The 24,386-nt window shown below is 38.6% G+C and overlaps 2 long non-coding RNA genes across 5 annotated transcripts in view; one reads left to right on the top strand and one right to left on the bottom strand.

Annotated features, from left to right (window-relative positions):
- LOC147799536 (uncharacterized) overlaps window positions 1–24,386 on the top strand; it is a 243,924-nt gene that overhangs the window by 202,350 nt on the left and 17,188 nt on the right. The gene's annotated exons all lie outside the window — the stretch shown is intronic.
- LOC147799537 (uncharacterized) overlaps window positions 1–24,386 on the bottom strand; it is a 151,194-nt gene that overhangs the window by 123,835 nt on the left and 2,973 nt on the right. The window lies entirely within an intron of this gene.

Genomic DNA, 24,386 nt, shown 5'->3' with positions numbered 1-24,386 from the left:
TTCCGCAAAAATATCAAACAGTCAGACAAGAACTTGCACTTCCTTTGGCAGCTATTTCCCTAACTACTGCAAATATGGATATGAAACTTATACCAATGGACAGGGAAACATGAGGCCTTTTGGTTGACACCAAGATTGCAAAGTTTAGATAATTCTCAGACATTTTATGCTCGATTATAGGAAGCCTTCTCTGTGTGGGATGAGGACTGGTATATTGCAGACGAAGCCGGAATTCCGCAAAAAAAGGAGCCAGTTGGAAAAAAACTCCAAAATTAGTTTGGCAGCTATTTCCCTAACTACTGCAAATATGGATATGAAACTTATATGAATAGGCAGGGAATTATGTGGCGTTGCAGATGACACCAAGATTGCCAGATTTAGATGATTCTCAGACCTTTTATACTCGATTATAGGAAGCATTCTCTGAGCAGGATAAGGACCGGTATAGCACAGACGAAGCCAGAATTCCGCAAAAAAGGAGGCAGTTGGAAAAGAACTCGCACTTCCTTTGGTAGCTATTTGCCAACTATTGCAAAAATGGATAGGAAATTAATATGAATGGATAGAAGAACATATTGCCTTTCAGATGACACCAAGATTGCCAGATTTAGATAATTCTCTGACATTTTAGGCTCGATTATATAAAGCATTCTCTGCGCAGGATAAAGACCGGTATGGTGCAGACGAAGCCAGAATTCCGCAAAAATATCAGGCAATTGGACACGAACTTGGATTTCCTTTGGCAGCTATTTCCCTAACTACTGCAAATATGGATATGAAACTTATATGAAGGGACAGGGAAACATGTGCCCTTTCAAATGACACCAGGATTGCCAGATTTAGATAATTATCAGACCTTTTATGCTCGATTATATGAAGCATTCTCTGCGCAGGATAAGGACAGGTATATTGCAGACGAAGCCAGAATTCCGCAAAAAAAGGAGGAAGTTCGAAGAGACCTCGAACTTAGTTTGGCAGCTATTTCCCTAACTACTGCAAACATGGATACGAAACTTATATGAATGGATAGAGGAACATATTGCCTTTCAGATGACACCAAGATTGCCAGATTTAGATAATTCTCTGACATTTTAGGCTCGATTATATAAAGTATTCTCTGCGCAGGATAAAGACCGGTATGGTGCAGACGAAGCCAGAATTCCGCAAAAATATCAGGCAATTCGACACGAATTTGCAATTCCTTTTGACGATATTTCCCTAACTACTCCAAATAGGGATATGAAACTTATACAAATAGATAGGGGAAATTGTGGCCTTTCAGATGACAGCAAGATTGGAGGATTTAGATAATTCTCAAACCTTTTATGCTCGAATATATGAAGCAATCCTTTTGCGGGAAAAGGACCGGTATAGCGCAGACGAAGCAAGGATTCCGCAAAAATATCAGGCACTTGGACACCAACTTGGATTTCCTTTGGCAGCTATTTCCCTAACTACTGCAAATATGGATATGAAACTTATATGAAGTTTGGCCTTTCAGATGACACCAAGATTGCCAGATTTAGATAATTCTCAGACGTTTTATGCTCGATTATTTGAAGCAGTATCTGCGCAGGATAAGGACCGGTATGGTGCAGACGAAGCCAAAATTCCACCAAAATATCAGGCAATTGGACACGAACTTGCATTTCCTTTGGACGATATTTCCCTAATAGGGATATGAAACTTATACAAATAGATAGGGGAAATTGTGGCCTTTCAGATGACAGCAAGATTGGAAGATTTAGATAATTCTCAAACCTTTTATGCTCGAATATATGAAGCAATCCTTTTGATTGCCAGATTTGGATAATTCTCAAACCTTTTATGCTCGATTATATGAAGCTTTCTCTGCGCAGGATAAGGACCGGTATGGCGCCGACGAAGCCACAATTCCACCAAAATATCAGGGAATTGGACACGAACTTGCATTTCCTTTGGACGATATTTCCCTAACTACTGCAAATATGGATATGAAACTTATATAAAGGGATAGGGAAACATGTGGCCTTTCAGATGACACCAAGATTGCCAGATTTAGATAATTCTCAGACCTTTTATACTTGATTATAAGAAGCATTCTCTGAGTGGGATAAGGACCAGTATAGCGTAGACGAAGCCAGAATTCCAAAAAAATATCAGGCAAGTGGACACGAATTTGCATTTCTTTTGAACGATATTTCCCTAACTACTGCAAATATGGATATGAAACTTATATGAATGGAGAGGGAAACATGTGGCCTTTCAGATGACACCAAGATTGCCAGGTTTAGATAATTTCGGACCTTTTATGCTCGATTATAGGAAGCCTTCTCTGCGCGGGATAAGGACCAGTATAGCGCAGACGAAGCCAGAATTCCTCAAAAAAGGAGGCAGTTGGAAAAGAACTCGAATTTACTTTGGCAGCTATTTCCCGGACTATTGCAAATATGGATATGAAACTTTTATGAATGGGCAGGGAATTTTTGTGGCCTTTCAGATGAGACGAAGGATGCCAGATTTGGATAATTCTCAGACCTTTTATGACCTTTTATACAATTCCACAAAAATATCAGGCAATTAGACACGAACTTGCATTTTCCTTTGGCAGCTATTTCCCTAACTACTGCAAATATGGATATGAAACTTATATGAATGGACAGGGAAACGTGGCCTTTCAGATGAGACGAAGGATGCCAGATTTAGATAATTCTCAGACCTTTTATGACCTTTTATACAATTCCACAAAAATATCAGGCAATTAGACACGAACTTGCATTTTCCTTTGGCAGTTATTTCCCTAACTACTGCAAATATGGATATGAAACTTATATGACTGGACAGGGAAACATGTGGCCTTTCAGATGACACCAAGATTGCCAGATTTAGATTTTGGCAGACGGAGCCAAAATTCCGCACAAATATCAGGCAATTGGACACGAATTTGCATTTCCTTTTGACGATATTTCCCTAACTACTGCAAATATGGATATGAAACTTATATGAATGGACAGGGAAACATGTGGCCTTTCAGATGACACCAAGATTGCCAGATTTAGATAATTCTCAGACCTTTTATGCTCGATTATATGAAGCATTCTCTGCGTGGGATAAGGACCGGTATAGCGTAGACGAAGCCAGAATTCCGCAAAGATATCAATCAGTCAGACAAGAACTTGCACTTCCTTTGGCAGATATTTCCCTAACTACTGCAAATATGGATATGAAACTTATATGAAGGGACAAGGAAACATATGGCCTTTCAGATGACACCAAGATTGCCAGATTTAGATAATTCTCTGACCTTTTAGGCTCGATTATATAAAGCATTCTCTGCGCAGGATAAAGACCGGTATGGTGCAGACGAAGACGAAAAAGGCATATGGATATGAAACTTATATGAATGGATAGGGAAACATGTAACCTTTCAGATCACATTAAGATTGCCAGATTTAGATGATTCTCAGACATTTTATACTCAATTATAGGAAACCTTCTCTGAGCGGGATAGGGACTGGTATAGCGTAGAGGAAGCCAGAATTCCGCAAAAATATCAAACAGTCAGACAAGAAATCGCACTTCCTTTGGCAGCTATTTCCCTAACTACTGCAAATGTGGATATGAAACTTTTATGAATGGATAGAGAACCATGTGGCCTTTCAGATGACACCAAGATTGCCAGGTTTAGATAATTCTCAGACCTTTTATGCTCGATTATATGAAGCAGTATCTGCGTGGGATAAGGACCGGTATAGCGCAGACGAAGCCAGAATTCCGCAAAAATATCAAACAGTCAGACAAGAACTTGCACTTCCTTGGGCATATATTTCCCTAACTACTGCTAATATGGATACAAAACTTATACAAATGGACAGGGAAACATGTGGCCTTTCAGATGACACCAAGATTGCCAGGTTTAGATAATTTGCGGACCTTTTATGCTCGATTATAGGAAGCCTTCTCTGCGCGGGATAAGGACCAGTATAGCGTAGACGAAGCCAGAATTCCGCAAAAATATCAAACAGTCAGACAAGAAATCGCACTTCCTTTGGCAGATATTTCCCTAACTACTGCAAATATGGATATGAAACTTATACAAATGGACAGGGAAACATGTGGCCTTTCAGATGACACCAAGATTGCCAGGTTTAGATAATTCTCAGACCTTTTATGGTCGATTGTAGGAAGAATTCTCTTCGCGGAATAAGGACCAGTATAGCGTAGACGAAGCCAGAATTCCGCAAAAAAGGAGGCAGTTGGAAAAGAACTCGCACTTCCTTTGGCAGCTATTTGCCAACTACTGCAAATATGGATAGGAAATTCATATGAATGGATAGAGGAACATATTGCCTTTCAGATGACACCAAGATTGCCAGGTTTAGATAATTCTCTGACCTTTTAGGCTCGATTATATGAAGCCTTCTCTGCGTAGGATTAGGACCGGTATATCGCACACGAAGCCAAAATTCCGGAACAAAAAAGGAGGCCGTTGGAAAAGAACTTTCACATCCTTTGGCAGATATTTCCCTAACTACTGCAAATATTGATATGAAACTTATACAAATAGATAGGGAAACATGTGGCCTTTCAGATAACGTCACGTTTGCCAGATTTAGATAATTTTCAGAACTTTTATGTTCGATTATATGAAGCATTCTCTGCGTGGGATTAGAACCGGTATATCTCACACGAAGAAAGAATTCCTCAAAAAAAAGAGGCAGTTGGAAAAGAACTCGCACATCCTTTGGCAGCTATTTCCATAACTACTGCAAATATGGATATGAAACTTATACAAATATATAGAGGAACATGTGGCCTTTCAGATGACACCAAGACTGCCAGATTTAGATACTTTTCAGACGTTTTATGCTCGATTATATGAAGCATTCCCTACGTGGGATTAGGACCAGTATAGGTCAGGTCAGACGAAGCCAGAATTCCACCAAAAAAGGAGGCAGTTGCAAAAGAACTCGCACTTCCTTTGGCAGCTATTTGCCAACTACTGCAAATATGGATAGGAAATTAATATGAATGGATAAAGGAACATATCACCTTTCAGATGACACCAAGATTGCCAGATTTAGATAATTCTCTGACCTTTTAGGCTCGATTATATAAGGCATTCTCTGCGCAGGATAAAGACAGGAATGGTGCAGACGAAGCCAGAATTCCGCAAAAATATCAGGCAAGTGGACACAAATTTGCAATTCCTTAGCGTAGACGAAGCCAGAATTCTGCAAAGATATCAATCAGTCAGACAAGAACTTGCACTTCCTTTGGCAGATATTTCCCTAACTACTGCAAATATGGATATGAAACTTATATGAATGGACAGGGAAAAATGTGCGCTTTCAGATCACACCAACATTGCCAGATTTAGATAATTCTCAGACCTTTTATGCTCGATTATATGAAGCATTCTCTGCGCAGGATAAGGACAGGTATATTGCAGACGAAGCCAGAATTCCGCAAAAAAGGGAGGCAGTTTGAAAAGAACTCGAACTTAGTTTGGCAGCTATTTCTCTAGCTACTGAGAATTGGATACGAAACTTATACAAATAGATAGGGAAACATGTGGCCTTTCAGATGACAACAAGATCGGAAGATTTAGATAATTCTGAGACGTTGTATGCTCGAATATATGAAGCAGTCCATGAGCGGGATAAATACTGGTATAGCACAGACGAAGCCAGAATTCCGCAAAACAAGGAGGCAGCTGGAAAAGAATTTGCACTTCCTTTGGCAGCTATTTCCCTAACTACTGCAAATATGGATATGAAATTTATATAAATGGATAGAAAAACATATGGCCTTTCAGATGACACCAAGATTTCCAGATTTGGATAATTCTCAGACCTTTTATTCTTGAATATATGAAGCAATCCTTGTGCGGGAAAAGGACCGGTATAGCGCAGACGAAGCAAGGATTCCGCAAAAATATCAGGCAATTGGACACGAACTTGCATTTCCTTTGGCAGCTATTTCCCTAACTACTGCAAATATGGATATGAAACTTATATGAATGGATAGGGAAACATGTAACCTTTTAGATCACAACAAGATTGCCAGATTTAGATAATTCTCAGACCTTTTATGCTCAATTATATGAAGCAGTCTCTGCGTGGGATATGGACCGGTATAGCGCAGACGAAGCCAGAATTCCGCAAAAAAGGAGGCAGTTGCAAAAGAACTCGCACTTCCTTTGGCAGCTATTTGCCAACTACTGCAAATATGGATAGGAAATTAATATGAATGGATAGAGGAACATATCGCCTTTCAGATGACACCAAGATTGCCGGATCTAGATAATTCTCTGACCTTTTAGGCTCGATTATATAAGGCATTCTCTGCGCAGGATAAAGACCGGAATGGTGCAGACGAAGCCAGAATTCCGCAAAAATATCAGGCAAGTGGACACAAATTTGCAATTCCTTTTGACGATATTTCTCAAACTACTGCAAATATGGATATGAAACTTATATGAATGGACAGGGAAAATCGTGCGCTTTCAGATCACACCAACATTGCCAGATTTAGATAATTCTCAGACCTTTTATGCTCGATTATATGAAGCAGTATCTGGGTAGGATAAGGACTGGTATAGCGTAGACAAAGCCAGAATTCCGCAAAAATATCAAACAGTCAGACAAGAACTTGAACTTCCTTTGGCAGATATTTCCCTAACTACTGCAAATATGGATATGAAACTTATACAAATGGACAGGGAAACATGTGGCCTTTCAGATGACACCAAGATTGCCAGATTTAGATAATTCTCTGACCTTTTATGCTCGATTATAGGAAGCCTTCTCTGCGTGGGATAAGGACCAGTATAGCGTAGACGAAGCCAGAATTCCGCAAAAATATCAAACAGTCAAACAAGAAATCGCACTTCCTTAGGCAGATATTTCCGTAACTACTGCAAATATGGATATGAAACTTATATGAAAGGACAGGGAAAAATGTAACCTTTTAGATCACAACAAGATTGCCAGATTTCGATTATATGAAGCAGTCTCTGCGTGGGATGAGGACCAGTATAGCGCAGACGAAGCCAGAATTCCGCAAAAATATCAGGCAAGTGGACACGAACTTGCATTTCCTTTGGACGATATTTCCCTAACTACCGCAAATATGGATATGAAATTTATATGAATGGACAGGGAAACATGTGGCCTTTCAGATGACACCAAGATTGCCAGATTTAAATAATTCTCAGACCCTTTAGGCTCCATTATATGAAGCATTCTCTGCGTGGGATCAGGACCGGTATATTGCAGACGAAGCCAGAATTCTGCAAAAAAGGGAGGCGGTTGGAAAAGAACTCGAACTTAGTTTGGCAGCTATTTCTCCAACTACTGAGAATTGGATACGAAACTTATACAAATAGATAGGGAAACATGTGGCCTTTCAGATGACAACAAGATTGAAAGATTTAGATAATTCTGAGACGTTTTATGCTCGAATATATGAAGCAGTCCATGAGCGGGATGAGGACTGGTATAGCGCAGACGAAGCCAGAATTCCGCAAAACAAGGAGGCAGCTAGAAAAGAACTTGCACTTCCTTTGGCAGCTATTTCCCTAACTATTGAAAATATGGATATGAAACTTATATGAATGGGCAGGGAATCATGTGGCCTTTCAGATGACACCAAGATTTCCAGATTTGGATATTTCTCAGACCTTTTATTCTTGAATATATGAAGCAATCCTTGTGCGGGAAAAGGACCGGTATAGCGCAGACGAAGCGAGGATTCCGCAAAAATATCAGGCAATTGGACACAAACTTGCATTTCCTTTGGCAGCTATTTCCCTAACTACTGCAAATATGGATATGAAACTTATATGAATGGATAGGGAAACATGTAACCTTTTAGATCACAACAAGATTGCCAGATTTAGATAATTCTCAGATCTTTTATGATCGATTATATGAAGCAGTTTCTGCGTGGGATCTGGACCGGTATAGCGCAGACAAAGCCAGAATTCCGCAAAAAAAGGAGGCAGTTGGAAAAGAACTCGAACTTAGTTTTTTTAGCTATTTCCCTAACTATTGAAAATATGGATATGAAACTTATATGAATGGGCAGGGAATTATGTGGCCTTTCAGATGACACCAAGATTGCCAGATTTAGATAATTCTCAGACCTTTTATGCTCGATTATATGAAGCATTCTCTGCGCAGGATAAGGACCGGTATATTGCAGACGAAGCCAGAATTCCGCAAAAAAGGAGGCAGTTCGAAAAGACCTCGAACTTAGTTTGGCAGATATTTCCCTAAATACTGCAAACATGGATACGAAACTTATATGAATGGATAGAGGAACAAATGGCATTTCAGATGACACAAAGATTACCAGATTTAGATAATTCTCAGACCTTTTATGCTCGAATATATGAAGCAATCCTTTTGCGGGAAAAAGACCGCTATAGCGCAGACGGAGCAAGGATTCCGCAAAAATATCAGGCAATTGGACACGAACTTGCATATTTCCTTTTGCAGCTGTTTCCCTAACTACTGCAAATATGGATATGAAACGTATATGAATGGAAAGGGAAACATGTAAACTTTCAGATGACACCAACATTGGCAGATTTAGATAATTCTCAGACCTTTTATGCTCGATTATAGGAGGAGTTCTCTGAGCGGGATAACGACCGGTATAGCGCAGACGAAGCCAGAATTCTGCAAAAAAGGAAGCAGTTGGAAAAGAACTCGCACTTCCTTTGGCAGCTATTTGCCAACTACCGCAAATATGGATAGGAAATTAATATGAATGGAAAGAGAAACAAATGGCCTTTCAGATGACACAAAGATTGCCAGATTTAGATAATTCTCTGACCTTTTAGGCTCGATTATATAAAGTATTCTCTGCGCAGGATAAAGACCGGTATGGTGCAGACGAAGCCAGAATTCCGCAAAAATATCAGGCAATTGGACACAAATTTGCAATTCCTTTTGACGATATTTCCCTAACTACTGCAAATATGGATATGAAACTTATATGAATGGATAGAGGAACATGTGGCCTTTCAGATGACACCAAGATTGCCAGATTTAGATAATTCTCAGACCTTTTATACTCGATTATAGGAAGCATTCTCTGCGCGGGATAAGGACCGGTATAGCGTAGACGAAGCCAGAATTCCGAAAAGATATTAATCAGTCAGACAAGAACTTGCACTTCCTTTGGCAGATATTTACCTAACTTCTGCAAATATGGATATGAAACTTATACAAATAGCCTACATAGGGAAACATGTGGCCTGTTAGATGACTTCACGTTTGCCAGATTTAGATAATTCTCAGACCTTTTATGCTCGATTATATGAAGCATTCTCTGCGTAGGATTAGGACCGGTATATCGCACACGAAGCCAGAATTCCGGAACAAAAAAGGAGGCCGTTGGAAAAGAACTTGCACATCCTTTGGCAGATATTTCCCTATCTACTGCAAATATTGATATGAAACTTATACAAATAGAGAGAGGAACATGTGGCCTTTCAGATGACACCAAGACTGCCAGATTTAGATACTTCTCAGACGTTTTATGCTCGATTATATGAAGCATTCTCTGCGTGGGATTAGGACCGGTATATCGCACACGAAGAAAGAATTCCTCAAAAAAAAGACGCAGTTGGAAAAGAACTCGCACATCCTTTGGCAGCTATTTCCATAACTACTGCAAATATGGATATGAAACTTATACAAATAGATAGAGGAACATGTGGCCTTTCAGATGATACCACGATTTCCAGATTTAGATACTTCTCAGACGTTTTATGCTCGATTATATGAAGCATTCCCTGCGTGGGATTAGGACCAGTATAGGTCAGACGAAGCCAGAATTCCGCAAAAAAAGGAGGCAGTTGGAAAAGAACTCGCACTTCCTTTGGCAGCTATTTCCTTAACTACTCCAAATATGGATATGAAATTAATATGAATTGATAGAAGAACATATCGCCTTTCAGATGACACCAAGATTGCCAGATTTAGATAATTCTCAGACCTTTTATGCTCGATTATATGAAGCATTCTCTGCGCAGGATAAGGACCGGTATATTGCAGACGAAGCCAGAATTCCGCAAAAAAGGATGCAGTTCGAAAAGACGTCGAACTTAGTTTGGCAGATATTTCCCTAAATACTGCAAACATGGATACAAAACTTATATGCATGGATAGAGGACCAAATGGCATTTCACAGGACACAAAGATTACCAGATTTAGATAATTCTCAGACCTTTTATGCTCGATTATAGGAAGAGTTCTCTGAGCGGGATAAGGACCGGTATAGCGTAGACGAAGCCAGAATTCCGCAAAGATATCAATCAGTCAGACAAGAACTTGCACTTCCTTTGGCAGATATTTCCCTAACTACTGCAAATATGGATATGGAACTTATATGAATGGATAGAGGAACATATGGCCTTTCACATGATGCCAAGATTGCCAGATATAGATAACTCTCAGACCTTTTATGCTCGATTATATGAAGCATTCTCTGCGAAGGATAAGGACCGGTATGGCGCAGACGAAGCAAGAATTCCGGAAAAAAATCAATCAGTCAGACAAGAACTTGCACTTCCTTTGGCAGATATTTCCCTAACTACTGCAAATATGGATATGGAACTTATATGAATGGATAGAGGAACATATGGCCTTTCACATGATGCCAAGATTGCCAGATGTAGATAACTCTCAGACCTTTTATGCTCGATTATATGAAGCATTCTCTGCGAAGGATAAGGACCGGTATGGCGCAGACGAAGCAAGAATTCCGGAAAAAATCAGGCAATTGGAAACGAACTTAAAATTCCTTTGCAAGATATTTCCCTAACTACTGCAAAAGTAGATATGAAACTTATACAAATAGGTAGGGGAACATATAGCCTTTCGGATAACACCAAGATTGCCAGATTTAGATAATTCTCAGACCTTTTATGATCGATTATATAAAGCAGTCTCTGCGTGGGATATGGACCAGTATAGCGCAGACGAAGCCAGAATTCCGCAAAAAAGGAGGCAGTTGGAAAAGAACTCGCACTTCCGTTGGCAGCTATTTGCCAACTACCGCAAATATGGATAGGAAAATAATATGAATCGATAGAGGAACATATCGCCTTTCAGATGACACCAAGATTGCCAGATTTAGATAATTCTCAGACCTTTTATTCTCGATTATAGGAAGCATTCTCTGCGCAGGATAAGGACCGGTATAGCGTAGACGAAGCCAGAATTCCGCAAAAATATCAGGCAAGTGGACACGAATTTGCATTTATTTTGGAACATATTTCCCTAACTACTGCAAATATGGATATGAAACTTAAATGAATGGACAAGGAAACATGTGGCCTTTCAGATGACACCAAGATTGCCAGGTTTAGATAATTCTCAGACCTTTTATGCTCGATTATAGGAAGCCTTCTCTGAGCGCGATAAGAGACCGGTATAGCGTAGACGAAGCCAGAATTCCGCAAAGATATCAATCAGTCAGACAAGAACTTGCACTTCCTTTGGCAGATATTTCCCTAACTACTGCAAATATGGATATGAAACTTATATGAATGGACAGGAAAACATGTGCGCTTTCAGATCACACCAACATTGCCAGATTTAGATAATTCTCAGACCTTTTATGCTCGAATATATGAAGCATTCTCTGCGCGGGATAAGGACCGGTATAGCGCAGACGAAGCCAGAATTCCGCAAAAATATCAAACAGTCAGACAAGAACTTGCACTTCCTTTGGCAGCTATCTCCTTAACTACTCCAAATACGGATAGGAAACTTATATGAATGGACAGGGAAACATGTGGCCTTTCAGATGACAGCAAGATTGCCAGATTTAGATAATTCTCAGACCTTTTATGCTCGATTATATGAAGCATTCTCTGCGCAGGATAAGGACCGGTATATTGCAGACGAAGCCAGAATTCCGCAAAAAAAGGAGGCAGTTCGAAAAGACCTCGAACCTAGTTTGGCAGATATTTCCCTAACTACTGCAAACATGGATACGAAACTTATATAAATGGATAGAGGAACAAATGGCTTTGAAGATGACACAAAGATTGCCAGATTTAGATAATTTGCTGACCTTTTATGGTCGAATATATGAAGCAATCCTTGTGCAGGAAAAGGACCGGTATAGCGCAGACGAAGCAAGAATTCCGCAAAAAAAGGAGGCAGTTGGAAAAGAAATAAAACTTAGTTTGGCAGACATTTTATGCTCTATTATATGAAGCGTTCTCTGCGAAGGATAAGGACCGGTATGGAGCAGACGAAGCAAGAATTCCGCAAAAATATCAGCCAATTGGACACGAACTTGCATTTCCTTTTGCAGCTATTTCCCTAACTACTTCAAATATGGATATGAAATTTATATGAATGGATAGAGGAACATATAGCCTTTCATATGACACCAAGATTGCCAGATTTAGATAATTCTCAGACGTTTTATGCTTGATTATATGAAGCATTCTCTGCACAGGATCAGGACCGGTATGGCGCAGACAAAGCCACAATTCCGCAAATATATAAGGCAATTTGACACGAACTTGCATTTCCTTTGGAAGATATTTCCCTAACTACTGCAAATATGGATATGAAACTTAAATGAATGGATAGGGAAACATGGGCCTTTCAGATGACACCAAGAATGCAAGATGTAGGTAATTTGAAGACATTTAATGCTGGGAAATATGAAACATTGTCTGGGCGAGAACAGCACCCGGCGCAGCGCAAAGTCAGAATTTCGCAAAAATATAAAGCAGTCAGAAATAACTCGCACTTCCTTTTGCAGATATATCCCTAACTACTGTAAATCTTGACATAAAACTTATATGAATCTATAGAGGAAGATGTGCCCTTTGAGGTGACACAAAGATTGCCAGATTTTGATTATTTTAAGGCCTTTTATGCTCTAATACATGAAGCAATGTCTGTGCGATTACAGGACCCGGTATACCGCAAAGTCAGAATTACGCAAAAATATAAGGGTAATGTATAGAACAACCATGTACAGGGTATCTATATTCCCTTGCAAATGAACAGGAGTCCCTATAATGACAGTAATATACGGAGTGATGCATTTATTTACAATAACATTCTAACACACTGGAATCCCTGTAGTGAGGGTAATCTATGGAGTCACCATGTTGACAGTAAACTATGGAGTGATGCATTTATCTTCATTCTCATCTTTAAAAATTTGGGACCCCATAATGACGGTATTCTATGTCGTGATGCAGGTATCTTTATGAACATCCTGATAAATTTGTGACCCATATGACGTTAATTTTCGGAGTAATGTATGTATCTATACTTCCTCGCTTATAAAGTGGAGTCCATATAATAATGGTTATCTATGGAGTGATGCAGTTATTTTCATGAAAATGCTAATAAATTTGGGACACCATGATAACGGTAATCTATAGAGTGATGCACTTATCTTCCTTCTCATCCTTATAAATTAGGGACACAATAATGACAGTAATCCTTCCAGCAATGTGTGTATCTATATTCCTTTGCTTAGGAACTGGAGTGCCTATAATGACTGTAATCCATGGAGTCTCGATAATGAAGGTAGTCTATGGAGTGATGCAGGTGTCTTCGTTCTCATCTTTAAAAAATTTGGACCCCATATAATGACGGTAATCTACGGAGCAATGTATGTATCTATACTCCCTTGCTTATAGACTGGAGTACCTATAATGACGGTAATCTGTGGAGTCCCCATTTGGACGGTAACATATGGAGTGATGTATGTATCTACATTTACATTTACACTGGAGTCCCTATAATGACGGTAATCTGTGGAATCTCCATATTGACGATAATATATGGAGTGGTGTATATGTACCTACATTTACTTGACTATACACTGGAGTCCGTATAATGATGGTAATCTGTGGAATTTCCATATTGACGGTAATATATGGAGCGATGTATATGGATCTACTTTTACATGACTATAGTACACTGGAGTCCGTATAATGACGGCAATCTGTGGAGTCCCCATATTGACGGTAATACATGGAGTGATGTATGTATTCTACATTCGCATGGTGATAGAATGTTGTCCCCATAATGACGGTCATGTACAGGGTGTCCCAGAAAAAACTTAACCCTGAAGAAAGGGGTTAATGCCCACACCACGAGATATTACTATAATGTAAAAGGATCTCCGAAAAGTAGAAGCAGTATTCTTTCTATTAAACGATACCTTGGTGGGTATCCCTCCTGTCATGCATGACTGAGCACCATAATGACGGCAAACTATGGAGTCCGTATATTGACGGTGATCTATAGAGTTATGTATGTATCTACATTCTCATGCTGGTACTCTGTTGTACCCATATTGACGGTAGTCTATTGACTGATGCACATGTAATTTATGGACTAATTTATGTATGTACATTCCCATGCTGATACACTGATGTCCTCATATTGACGGCAATCTATGGAATTATGAAGGTATCTTCATACTGATAGTAATCTAATCTAGCTAATACACTAGAGATCATATAATAACGGTAATCTATGGAGTACAAATACTGACGATAATCTATGAGAGAGATGTATGTATATACATTCTCATGCTGACTTTTGTCCCCATATTGATGGTAATCTATAGAGTCTTGCAGGTATCTTCTGTCTCATCCTTATAAATTTCGGACCCCATAATACTTAAGTTAAGGGTAGGGCATCAAAAAGACACCGTATGTTTCTAACTCAATCGCAAAATTTCTAAGTACCTGCACAATTTGAGTCTTGGACTATTGACGAATTGATTTCTTGGAAAAATTTAGATTTGTTGAGCTTCAGTTATGTTGAAATTCTTAGGGGAATATATCAAAATGCAGCAAATGGGCCAGGGGGAAATATGTACAACTTTGTTTTTCAAGCTAGGGCTATAAAAGGACTCCATATCTGTATAACTAAATCGCGAAATTTCCTAATACCCCTGCAATTTGTGTATTGGACTACTGAGGAACTGATTTCTTGAAAACTTTAGATTTGTGGAGCTTCAGTTATGTTTGAATTCATAATGGAATACATCGTATTGCAGCAAATGAGAAAGGGAGAAATATGTACGATTTTTTTAAAGTTAAGGATAGGGCTATAAAAGACTCCATCTCTGTCTAACTGAATCACCATATTTCAAAATACTTGTGCGATTTAAGTTTTAGATATTTAGATATTTTGGGAGCTGCAGTTATGTTGGAATTCTTAGGAAATGTCGCTATGCAGCAATTGAGATATGAAATCGTACATATGAAATATGTACGATTTTCTTTTTAAAGTGAAGGGTAGGACTACAAAAAGACTCAATATCTGTCTAACTAAATCGCCAAATTTCTAAATCCTGCACGATTCTAGTCTTGGACATTTGCAGAATTTCTGTCTTGAAAAATTTAGAGTTTTGGAGCTTTAGTTATGTTGGAATTGATTGGGGAAAGCCTCGTAATGCACCAAATGTGGTAGGGTCAAAATGATATGTGCAAAAAGTTGAGGGTAGGGCTTCAAAAAGACTCTATAGTAAATAGCTAAATTTCTAAATACCTGCACGATTTCAGTCTTGGACTATTCAGGAATTGATTTCTTAAATTTGTTAGAGTTTTCGAGCTTACGTTATATGTTGCAATTCAGACGAGAAAACATTAAAATAAAGAAAATGCGGTAGGGTCAAATATGTACAAATTTTTAAAGTTAAGGATAAGGCGACTCAATAAAAGTCTAACTTAATAGCCAGATTTCTAAATATCAGCACAGTTTGAATCTTGGAATATTGAGGAATGGATTTCTTCAAAAATCTAGATTTTGGAGCTTTAGTTAGGTTGGAACTCAGACGGAAAAACATCGGAAAGAAAGGCATAAAACAGGCTTAAATATATACGAATTTCTAAAGTTAAGGCGGACGAAACAAAAGACTCAGTATCTGTCTAAATAAATAGCTAAATGTGTAAATAGCTGCACTATTTGAGTCTTGGACTAATCAGGTTGTGATTCCTTGATAAGGTTAGATTTTTGGAGCTTTACTTATGAATATTCAGACGGGAATACATCGGAATGCAGCGAATGCGTTAGGTTAAAATATGTACGAATTTCCAAAGTTAAAAGAAGGGCTAAGAAAATACTCAATACCAGTGTAACTAAACAGCCAAATTTCAAACTATCTCTATATAAACTTGAGTCTTGGACTATTGAGGAATTGATTTCTTCAAAAGGTTTGATCCATGCACCTTTAGTTATGTTGGAATTCAGACTGGAATAAACATGGGTGTGCAGCAAATGAGATAGGTGAAATTTCAGAATTAAAGGGTCATATAGCAAAATGACAAAATATCGAAATACCTCAATCACCAAATTCAGAAATAACTGCAAGATTTGAAACCTGGACTACTTACGATTTTAGATCTTGAAATAGTTAGATGTTAGGAGCTTTAAATATGTGAAATTGAGAAGGATTTCAATGCAGCAAATAAGATGAGTGGAATACGTACAAAGTTGAGAATATAAGGGTAGAGCAGCAAAATGAATAAATACCTAAATAATTAAATGACCTAAAATTAAAAGTCCTAAATAATAGCACAATGGAACAAATTGAACCAAAAGAGGTGAACAACAAAAAAACAAGCAGTGGAATGTAAACTTTTTCCTACCTTCATTTCATTTTCCTGAAACTTTAATTACGTCAACGAATGGAGAACAAGTGCCATTTCAGTAGCTTTCAAGAACGCCATATTTGGACAATTTTCAAACCTTATACTGAAACATATGGAGCCATTTATGCACGGAAACACGAACGGTAAAGTAAAAAGTAGTGGGACAAAAAATCTTGCCTACCTTTGCTAATATTTCCCTATCTAGAACAGCAGGATAATGAAAATTTCTTCAATAGAGAGTGGAACTTATTCTCTGTCAGGCAGTACTAGAAAAGAGAATTGAGCAAAAGTTACAAGCAGTAGGACAAGGTTTGCCTTTTTCGCCAACATTTTTCTAACATGGACGTGAAACGTGCTCTTTTACACGGTACTGGAATTGCCAGATTTTGACAATTTTTAGACGTTCTTTGGTCGAACATATGGAGCTGTATTTGCGCGGGATGAGGATTGGTAATGTGAGGACAAATGCAGAAATTCACAAAAAACAGCAAGCAGTCTGAGAAAAATTCGTCCTCTTTCTCCCATATTTCCCTAAACACACCAAGGATGGATATGAAACGTATCAATTATTAGAACATGCGCCCTATCGGATAGTGGTAGGATTGCTAGATTTGGACAATCTTCACACCTGTTAAGTTCGAATACATAGAGCCATCTTTGTGCGGGAAGAGGACTGCTAAAGTGTGGAGAAAGGGGAAAAGTCACGAATCTGGCAAGCAGTTACAAATCCCTTGTCTTCTTTTTTCGTGTATTTCCTCAATAACTAGAAATATAAAACCTATGTCATCTGATGAAGGAAAGTGTGCCCTATCATATGTGACCGAGACTGTTAGATTTGAAGCACTTTTAGACCTGTAATGCCTTGGTATAGGGAGCCATCTTCACTGGGGAAGATCGAGGACCGGTAAAATGTGGCAAAGGGAAATTGAACAAAAGTAGCAAGCATCAGGACCCTAATGCCCAAATATTGAGCCATGCGCGCAGGAAGAGGATCAGTAGAGTGTGCACAAAGGGAGAATTCCACAAAAATAACAAGCAGTGAGACATGAACTCTTGCCTTCTTCGATGGGTATTTCCCTTATAATAACAAATTTGGATCTGAAACTTCGACTAATGGACAGAGGAATATGTACTATTTCAGATGCCGCCATGAATGCCACATTTGCACAAATGTCTGCACTTTTATGCTCGAATATAATGGAGCCATTCTCTGCTCAGGAAGAGGCAATGGTCCAGCCAGTGGACGCAAGGGTGGGGGCATGCCCCTGTCACAATTTTGTTCACTAAAAATACTTTTTAGGTATGTGAGAAAGAGAGTAATTGGTATATCAGCACCAATACCCTAAGAAAACAACACCACGACATAAAAACAAGGAATATCACGACTGTCAGGCTTCTGAAAGTTCTTCTTCCCCCAAATCATGCTGAATAAGCCCGAAACTGTATTCAGTTTGGACCCCCCCCCCACGCCAAAGCTGGATTTGCTGCTGGGAAGACCAGTAATGTGTGAATAAAGGACAAATCGCAAAAACACAGGAAGCACTAGCTCAGACAAGAACTCTTGCCTTGTTCAGCATATTATGAATATGAAACTTAAGTCAATGGATAAAGGAAAATGTGCCCTTTGATTGTCACCATGTTTACAACGTTTCAAGCATTCTGAAACTTTTGAGGCTAAAATATTGCGATCACACTGTGCGCTGAAGTGTCTCGGTAAAGTGAGAACAAAGAGCAGTGGGACAACTCTAACCTTCTTTGGCAGGTATTTCCAAAGCTTCAGCTTAAATATGGACAGGAAAATTATCTAAATGGATAGAGAAATATTTACCGTCTCCGAAAATATCAAGGTTAGCCCATTTAAACTCGGCTATGGAGACATGTAGTGGCAGACGCAGACCGACTACCGTGTGTACAAAGCGAAAACGAACGAAATAGGGAGCATGTCTAAGGAAAACTCTGAACCCCATGTCTGTTCTGTTGCAAAATGGCATAAAATTTTCTTTTTGGATAATAAACATATAACCTTTCCAAAGACTCCAAGATCAGCCCATCTCTTGACAATTTAATATCGGATATACAGACAACGTGGCGTGTATTTGACTTGTGTAGCATGCAAAACCAAAAAAAAATATGAAGCCTTTTTGTTTAATGTTTCCAAATATCCAAAGAAAATTTTCTCCAGGGGATAGTGAAATTAGCATCCTTGTCGAGTCACCCCAAGCTCGACCATTTGGACCATTTGTCAACCTACTTAACCTCAGAGATGAAAAATCTTCGTCGAAAAGAGACCAAGTAACGTCTGTACAATGAGGGAAACAATTTCATTTATTCGGCATTTTCCAGGATAAAGAACACAGCAACATTAAACAAAAACTCATAACACAAAATACACTGAAATCACAAACACAAACTTACAAATGCCCGGAGAGGCACAGTTAATCCAATAACTGTCACCCGTAAGACTTCATTTCTGAAGCTCCAGGTTTGACATAAACGTGCACACACATACATAATAAAGTAACTGCACAAGATTCAAGAAATGGCAAATAAATAAATATGACATACAAATATATTACAATAACAAAAATAAAATTAATTACAGAAACAAATCAATCAAACAATAAGTACCCCGAAAACAATAAAAGAAATTTATTGTGTAAAACCGAAAAAAAAGACACCATGAAATAACAAAATACAGTGGAATACCGACAAAAGAAAACCATTGACACATCTGGCCCACATGGCAAATCCTAGGTATTCAAATCCCCCCATTTTGTGCTTCCTTGTACCAAACAACACAGTGACCCTCCCACAACTTGCCAGTCCCAGTGACCTTATTACAAGGGTACTCCACTGCAAATTCAATCAGTACTCTGTCAAGTTTCATATACTTTCAAATTCAAGTGGGTACTTGGTAAGTTGATCCCGTGTTGAAGGGTTATTTAAACCGCTTCAGTTCTCAAACGTTCAGGTACATGCAGGTCATCTCAAGAGCATGTAATTGGCAAAATGATGAAGTTTTTGAATTCGTGCCCTAAGGTTTGTCCAGCCTGGTCGTTTCAATATACCACCTGTTCACTAAGACTATTTCACGGTCAAAAGCTCTACGAAGACCTCTAACAACAAATGTAAGCAAAAGATGGATGCTTTTAAATTCACGTAAAGACAAATTCAATGTACATATGCAACCAATCCGTGTAATCCATTTTAAATCTTCTTCACTAGAGAATTATCCTGGTTGCTCAACGTTGAAATTTGTTCCATTTGTCAATGTATAAGGTTTCTGTTGTGAAGGTACCAGATAGGCTACTTGTATTCCAGAATAGTCAACACTAGAAACTTGCAAGATGAAAGCAAGACATACTAAGTCTGTTTGATTTGGTAGTGACATAACAAGATTTTCCCGAGACATTTTGTACTCATTTTCAGCTTCAAACTGCATGTTAACTAAGGTACAATTCAGGTCCACTATTGTCTTTGACCATCCTAGTATAAGCAAAACTTTGGTTTCCTTAGTAATGTATTGAGATGCATTTTATTAGCATGACAACATCTTTGGAAGCCATGAATATCTTGAAGGTCATCAGACTGACATTATATTGGCCTATACACAAGAACACTGTTACCAAATAAAGTGCTAGCTGACACGATGTGATAAGGAAAGTCGTTGGTATACATAAGAACTGGATTGGGCTCAAGACACTTCCTTGAGGTACATCAGATGGTACAGAAAAACCATGCAAAGTAGCAACCTTTCAACAAAACCTTTTGTTGCCACCACAAGACAATCGGTCACTGCAACAGTTGCAAATTACCAGTTCTGTTATGCTGAGGAAATCAAAATCATGCTGTTGTTACTTTTATTGCCCCTAAAAGGCTCAGTGCTCTTATACAACAAATATTGCAGCCGGAATTTGCTCATGCTATTCCAGAACAGTCAAGATAAGAAACTGATGAGAGAGGTTGAGCATGTCACAGCATGGAGCGTATCACTGTTCAACCAGCAGCAGAAGACTAACAAGTAGAACAGATAGGCACAGTGCTAGAGTCCAAATCTTGGCCGTAATTGTGGTACTGAGTACTGGCGTAAACAAATCACAGACAAATGTTTAATTAGGATGACATGATCTAAGATTAAAGGCATCACATGAGTAATAAATTTTAAAAAACCAAGATTACCAACAAGCCAGTAAAATCACCTCAAAAGGATATTTTTTAAATGAGGAAATTTACATGATTAAAAAGAACGAGTAAAAAAAATTCTTTTTATAGCATGGCCTTCACTTTGCGGGATAATTTTCTTACGTTTGGAAATATGGAAATGAAACGTTCTCCTAAGATTTTTTTTTCTCTTTTTTGGGCTGTCATTTTGATCACATGTGTGGGGACCACTGTTTCCTTTGTTCTGGTTAATTTGTCTTGTTAACGATATGAGCATAAACGGAGGTAATAGTAGTTTATTTTACTTTTGCAGTCCCTGCTGACCCACATAACTGATATTTGTCTCGTTATGTATTCAGATTTTTATCCCTAATCCGTGCTACTGCTTATATTTACTTGTATTTGTGCTTTTGTTGTTTTTACATAATTTTTGTTTAATTTTGCTTTGTTTGTTCTTTTGATGGTCAAATAAATAAGAATAATTGAAGAGATGGTACCCATCACGATTAACCAAGGTAAACCTTTCGACCATTTGAAGACTATCATCATATACACAGGCCAAACTAACTACTAAAACAAATTGACTAACAAGTACAAGAGGGAAAGATTACTAGCAAACATAATGACTGACCCAAGCTTTGGCCTTCATTTGTGTATAGTTCTCTTAAATGTGGGAATATCAGAATGAAACATTCTTCACTGGATATGTTCAACAAAATGACAACAAGATCAGTTGATTTTCACCAACCCTACAGTCACAGACAAAAGCTTAGTTTGGATTAGGCCTTATATAGAGCCAAATTTGCTGCAAAACCATCCAATTACAAGACCAACTTACAAATGGGAAACCAGGAAGCATAACTGCCCTAAGTATTCACCTTCATTAAATAAGACTTGACGCTCTACAAGGTGGAGACTAAAAACAGGGCTTGTGGTTACATCATGTGGATAGATCTCCCTTGGAAGAGGTATGGGTCTGATAAGAACTGTAGAGTGTGTGCTTGACGTTTCATCCATCATGTCTACAAAATTATGTACAAATATTGTTTCAAAATCTGGAACATGCCTTTCATTGTTAGGCTCAAATCAGAACATGATATAAAGTGCTTACCGAGTGAGTTGTGTCGTCAGAAATGCCAGTTGCCAGTGATGTGTTAAACTCCAGAAAACTGTCTCCAAGGGACTTGGTCTTGTCTCTTCATCAATGCTACAGCTAATAAAACCACAGAGTCAAGTCAACAAAGATCAGAGCCGAATAACATACAAGTAGACATCACTGCGATGTCTTTATAGTCTTTTACTGTCATTTTCGTATTGACCTTTGTTTCAACTCTCTTCAATTGTTGGTTGATCAGCAAACACAACTCCTGAAAAGTCATAATTCTAAAGCTTCGAAGCAGCCATTTTAAACTGACACCCCTTCTACTTTCTTGGGCTTTTTTAACAGCCCCAAAAAGAAGAAAATGTAGACAGTCCAAAATCGTCTGATTCAATAGGATTTTGCGTACACCGAAGGGGGTCGGGCCAAACACTCTCTGATATTTCACGTTTTACCTGCCATCCAAAATTTATCAATGGTATTAAATTATGGCTCCCCATACACAGGTATGTCACCCAGGTTTACAAGAAAATTAAATTAATCCACAGAGAAGGACCTCTGTCCCTGTCAACTTTTGGAAAATTGAAGAGACCTGTAATATAATGATGTCATGCTTAGTTTCCTAAGGCAGTGAGGTGGGAAGCAATAATTGTCCAAGTAAAAAATAATAGCTTGACGTCATTATGTTTTGGGTTAATATATGAAATATATATGAGTCCACAGGGGACTGAATCAGTGAATTACACCTTTGGAATAACCAACAACATTGGACCCATGTACCTTTTACCCAGCAGGCAGCAGCAAGAGATCAAAGTCCGATCACCTCAACAACGAGCACAGGAACCCCATCATCAAGAATTTGGATGTACCATGAACAGCGGCTCACTCAGCGGCTTGTGCTCTGGCTGAGATGGACACACACAACAGTCATTAAAAACATGCAAATGAGTGCATTAGCTTGGATTAACTGATTCTCAGAGGGCAGTGGAGAATGAGAAAGATGGAGAAAAGTAAGTTATAAGTGCTTTCCTAAATGACCTTCTTCCAGGAATGTGGAACACCAAAAAATTATTGTCAAGATGGCTTACATCATACTTCCCAGCCAATGTTGAATCCTTGGTGTGTATGATAGAAGCCTGTCTTGTGTTAAAGATATCAGGAAAGAAACTCTGGACACACACGTCATTTAGTCTGCATGCTGCCGCCATAGGCATGGAGAGCCTCAATCTGGCAGATTGTACAATCCTGTCACAATCAGCTTCTGAAACATTGTCCAGTCGTACGGTATAAGATCCAACACAGCATGCGCAGAATGACCAAGCAACATACATGGAAATCACTGAACCGACTTTGTAAAGATCAAGATCGAGATTCTGCATGCCTGGGGCGGCAGCGTGCAAAGAGCGAATTGTACCTACTGTGGGCTAGCATGCCATATTGTAACAACCTGATGCATTGCACCTTTAATGTATTTGACACAGAAGGATGGCTTCAGTGAGTAAAAAGATGGCTGATAAAATAAAACAAGAACAGATTTTGTGGAATTTGAACACTCATCCTTGTACGTAATTTGGATCCAGGAATGAGGACATTTCTGTCTTCTGTCTTGTTTCTGTTCACTTTGGCACAAATTGTACAACCATACCTAAAGATTTCATCCATTTTTTGTAGTTTAATTCAATCCAACCTTAAAGGCCGGAGATTCTCATAAGTTGAAAACTTAAAAGACAAAACCCAAGGTCAAGATCTACAGGACAACCAGGCATTTCACTATTACCATAACCATGGACTAATATCAGAATATGATGTAGACTGGTTCCATACCTGTTGAGTAGTGTCACCAGTGATAAGATATCCTTGATTTGTTACACTCCAGAGGACGGCCTCCAGGGACTAGCTTGCTCTTGTCTCTCTGTCAAACTACTGAAACTAGGGAAACTAAACCATGTTTGAATTCCAATCTGTATTACTGCACACATGTGGAGGCAACAATTTCAAAATATATTGATGCACTTTACAACATTAGTTGAAACATCATTGAAAGCAGTGTCAAATCAACAAAGATCGGGGCCAAATAATATACAAGCCCACATCACTGGAGTTTCTCATATAAATCTTATTATCTTTTTAGTTGTCATTTTTCCATTTCTTTTCAATTGTTGCTTGACTAGTTAGTATATTTTATTTTTCAAAACACCTTAAATACATGTGAACTTCCCAAAAAGTCCTTTTCCTCAATCCTGTAAGCAGCAATTTAACATATTAAATCCTTCAACTTTTTTTGAGTTCTTAAGATTTGTTTTCAACCATCCACAGATGCAAGCCTGCAAAACAAAGAGTGTTGATCTGGGGTTATATTTAAACAATCCCACCTGTTTTTTCAGCCAAGCAATCTCTTCAATCTGCCTTGAGTAGGAGCACAACTTAATTGGTTGAAAAGAGCCGTGTTGGTTGGGAGTTTTCATTTTGTTGGTAGCGATG

The sequence above is a fragment of the Acanthaster planci genome, linkage group LG03, assembly GCF_054643075.1.
Source record: "Acanthaster planci isolate LZ-2023a linkage group LG03, COTS_SCS, whole genome shotgun sequence".
NCBI lineage: Eukaryota > Metazoa > Echinodermata > Asteroidea > Valvatida > Acanthasteridae > Acanthaster > Acanthaster planci.
Note: the sequence above shows the minus strand (reverse complement) of the source record. Positions and strands in the feature narration are given on the sequence as shown.